A 4425-nucleotide genomic window follows, 5' to 3' on the forward strand; every position below is an offset into this window, starting at 1 on the left:
GACTAAGAGATGCGGTGGGGACGAGGCTGAAAGAGAATGTTCAGGACACCCAGAGGCTTACATGGGGTCCAAGGTAGGATCCCTAGTCCAGTTGCAGAGGTCTTCCTGGAGGAAGTGACATTCAAACTGAGATCTGAAGAATGAGTAGGAGCTGGTCAGAAAATGAACAGAAGCAATGGGGCTTCAGGACGAGAGCACAGACATTGCAAAGGCCCAGGGAGCAAGAGAGCAGGAGAGAGAGAAGCCAGAAGTTCAGCAGGGCCGGCAGTTATTGAGCTGGACAAACTCTGTGCCAAGCTCAGTGCTCTCTTAGGTACTGAATCCTGACAGGCAGAATCCCCTGGCAGGCTAAGGCTCAAAGATCTCAAGGTCGGGGAGCCAGGATCCCAGCATGAATCTGTGGACCCTGCACCCACCTTCTTTCCCCTCTGCCCGGAGCTGAACTTTCTGGGGCACCCCAGTTCCCTGACCCTTCCCTTGTCCTGGTGACCCAGGAGCCCAGCACGGCCGAATTTCTAGCAGTCATTTCTGGTGCTATCTCGGAGGAGGCCCTGCTGCCCACCAGGAGGCATCGCCCGTTAACCATCTCCAGACCCCCTTGTGGTCTGGTTTCTGTTTCATTGGTGAGGCAACAGGAAAACTGAGAGCCTATTAAGTTGACTCGCAGATGCTGAAATGGAATCACAGCCAAAATTACGTTAACCCTTTCACACCCCCTCCTCCACCCGCCTTCCAGGGCCACAGCAATCAGAGCATTGAAACACATGACCACTTGGGAGAAGCGACCACCTCGGCCCCAGGGTATGGGCTCCTAGATCCAGAGCAGCACCTGGCCTCCCCAGGCAGGGCTGATGGGTCAGGCATCCATCCTGTGCAGGTGCAAGTCACGGTGCTGGTGACCAAGGAGCGCCCACCCAGCAGCCCTGCTAAATGGAAGGGCTCATAGCTGGGAAGCAGGACTGTGCAAACCAGAGCCGGCTCTTCCAAACAGGGAAGAGGTCATGTGAAAGCTGCAGGGCTAAGCTGCCCAGTGGGGGTTCTCAGGGCACTGATCTTTCACTCTCATTCCAGGAAGTCAAGCCATCGCCAACTGGGAGCCCACTGGAAATGGGGTGGCCCTGAGAAGGCAAAAAACACAGCCATTGTCTCTTAACTTAGTGTCCCCTGAAGGCCCTGCACAGAAAAGGATAATATGGACCAAGGAAAGAGCACTGGACTGGGAGTCCATCCAGAAGGGAGCAGGGCATTTGTCCCGTCCTCGTGGCAGGGCAGAATGAGCACAGGCTTTGTAGTTAGATTCCCTTGAGCATCAACCTTATTTCTCCATCTGGGAGCTGTGTGACCCTGGGTCATTACTCCTCCCCGAGCCTCAGTTGCCTCAGCAATAAATGGATATAATATAGACTGCCTCATAGGATCTATATCAGGATGAAATAAGGTGCCAGAGTGCCCAGAGCAAGTTGGGCACATAAAAGGAACTCCCTTGCCTCCAGGCCACAGCTTCAACTGTAAAATGGGCTGACGACCATCCTGAGTTAAGTGTGTCTAGCACTTGAGAGACTGCACAGGGCTGCAGATACGTTCAAGGGGTCTCTGGCTGGGGAAGACACTGAGACGTTATTCCCTTTCCAGCCTTCTTTGCCCTTGGCCTTCCTCTCACCTGCCATCAGACAGAGGCCTCCCTCACTCTGCATAGCCTCCTGGGTGGCTGTGAGGGCTCCGTGGCCACAGAGATAAAAGAACATTTCTTGTGTACCTACTCAAGGCAATTATCAGAAACTGGAATTATTATACCCCCTGCCCAACCAGCTTACAGTTGAAGGAAATGCAGTTCAGGCACAGAAGGTGACTCACCTGGAGTCACATGGTTTCTAAGCGCTTGGGTTTAGAATCCCAGGCCTGTCTGACTCCAAGGCCCATGTTCCTGCCTCTGCCCCACTCCACATCCCCAGTTCACCAGCAGCATAACAGCCCGGGGAACCTGAGACCTGAACTGCCCAAATGCTGGGACTATCCTGGGGTGGCCTCCCCTCCTGTGGGTGCTGAGACAGTGGCCACCACTCCACCATCGGGAGAGACGGACACTCCAAACTACCACCAGCTCTCTCGCTGGCCAAGGACCACCAGGAATGAGTGGATGGGATGGGAAACAGGCAGGAGGAGGTGATGCTCAGGCCTGGGTGTGAATCTGGGCTCAGCTGTGTTGACTTGCACACGTTTCCTCACCCCCTCTGGCTCTCTGTGACCTCGTCTGTAGATCCTGGAGAGGAAGAACACTGTCCTATCTCGCACGCTGTTGGGAGATTTAAATGAGATGACTGATGGGTGTTGAAATGATCAAGCCTTGTTGTCACTGGTAATTAGCACACTCGTTATTTGTTTGTGTTTCTAAGCAGCAGATTCGCTAAGTGGGTTAAACCGCTTCTCAGTCCCAGCTGCTCAAGTGTCCTGTTGACACTGGTCCTGCTTTGTTCACAGACAGCAAAGGTGAATCCATGCCCTGCACAGTTGGAACAGCCCATACCCCAGGGGAGCCCGCATGGGGCTCAGACTGTTCACCTATTGCGCTGGTTTTGTTGGCCCTAAGGCCAACCAATCAATGGGAGGCAAGTACAGCAGGCATTCTTCCTCCCCTGGGTTCTCAGAAATGCATAAACCGACACATGAGACTCACAGCCGCAAAGCCTGGCGTATTTGCGGGTGGCTTACTATGTGCCAGGCACTTTGCTCCTCTACAGATAGAACACTGGGAGCTTCTCACGGCAGCCCTGCCGATCGGGGTGGCTCCTTCCCCCTCCCCTCCACTCCCTTCCTTCCTTCCCTCTCTGCCTCCTTCCTTCCTTCTCCCAGCTTTCCACCTTTGATTCCAAAAGTCAGTCCCAGGACAGTGGCAGGGGCAGCAGGATTGCTGGCCCTCAGGGTACCTGTCTAGGGCAGGAGGGAAGGGCCCTGGGAAGTTAGGATCATGGCCCGGCTAAGAGGACCCTGGGGACCTGACTTAGGCAGAGTAGTAAAAGTCCCAAATTTGACACCTCCAAAAATTAATGCCAGAGGCTCCCTCAGCAAAGCCTGGGGCACAGTAAGAGCACCATCAAGGAGCATCAAATGAAACTGATCAGGAACTCGAGGAACATCGCTTCCTCCAACGCCTGAGAAAACAGGAGGCGAAGCCAGGCCAGGTCTTAAGGAAGGATTGAGAGAACCAGGGAGCCCAGAACAGCCAAGAGAAGGACTCTGGCCCTGAAGGATCTGGGTTCAGGGGCTGAAAAGAAGCCCTCAGTGCTGGGAGGTGGGGCTCTACTGAAGTAGTATCTCGTGAGCTCTTTTCCGTGGCGCCTCGGAGGCGTTCAGCTGCTTCAAGATGAAGCTGAACATCTTCCCAGCCACTGGCTGCCAGAAACTCATTGAAGTGGACGATGAACGCAAACTTCGTACTTTTTATGAGAAGCGTATGGCCACAGAAGTTGCTGCTGACGCTCTGGTGAAGAATGGAAGGGTCATGTGGTCCGAATCAGTGGCGGGAACGACAAACAAGGTTTCCCCATGAAGCAGGTGTCTTGACCCATGGCCGTGTCCGCCTGCTGCTGAGTAAGGGGCATTCCTGTTACCGACCAAGGAGAACGGGAGAAAGAAAGAGAAAATCAGTTCGTGGTTGCATTGTGGATGCCAATCTGAGCGTTCTCAACTTGGTTATTGTAAAAAAAGGAGAGAAGGATATTCCTGGACTGACTGATACTACAGTGCCTCGCCGCCTGGGCCCCAAAAGAGCTAGCAGAATCCGCAAACTTTTCAATCTCTCTAAAGAAGATGACGTCCGCCAGTATGTTGTGAGAAAGCCCTTAAACAAAGAAGGTAAGAAACCTAGGACCAAAGCACCCAAGATTCAGCGTCTTGTTACTCCACGTGTCTTGCAGCACAAACGGCGGCGTATTGCTCTGAAGAAGCAGCGTACTAAGAAAAACAAGCAAGAGGCTGCAGAATATGCTAAACTTTTGGCCAAAAGAATGAAGGAGGCTAAGGAGAAGCGCCAGGAACAAATTGCGAAGAGACACAGACTTTCCTCTCTGCGAGCTTCTACTTCTAAGTCTGAATCCAGTCAGAAATAACTTTTTGAGTAACAAATAAATAAGATCAGACTCGGAAAAAAAAAAAAAAAAAAAAAAAAACTAGCCAGGCAATGTGGTGGGCGCCTGTAGTCCCAGCTACTCGGGAGGCTGAGGCAGGAGAATGGCGTAAGCCTGGGAGGCGGAGCTTGCAGTGAGCTGAGATCCGGCCACTGCACTCCAGCCTGGGCAACAGAGCCAGATTCCATCTCAAAAAAAAAAAAGAAAAAAAAAAAAAAGAACCTGAAGGGTTTTTGTTGTTGTTGTTGTTAATAGAGACAGGGTCTCCCTCTGTCACCCAGGCTGGAGTGCAGTGATACAA

General features: G+C 52.6%; 1 pseudogene across 1 annotated transcript; it reads left to right on the forward strand.

Annotated features, from left to right (window-relative positions):
* Positions 1-3325: 3325 nt before the first annotated feature.
* Positions 3326-4166, forward strand: LOC104677533 (annotated as a pseudogene). The gene has a single exon (XR_750063.2). The product of XR_750063.2 is annotated as a 40S ribosomal protein S6 pseudogene (transcript).
* Positions 4167-4425: the final 259 nt, after the last annotated feature.

This window comes from Rhinopithecus roxellana, chromosome 17, assembly GCF_007565055.1.
Source record: "Rhinopithecus roxellana isolate Shanxi Qingling chromosome 17, ASM756505v1, whole genome shotgun sequence".
NCBI classification, from domain to species: Eukaryota; Metazoa; Chordata; class Mammalia; order Primates; family Cercopithecidae; genus Rhinopithecus; species Rhinopithecus roxellana.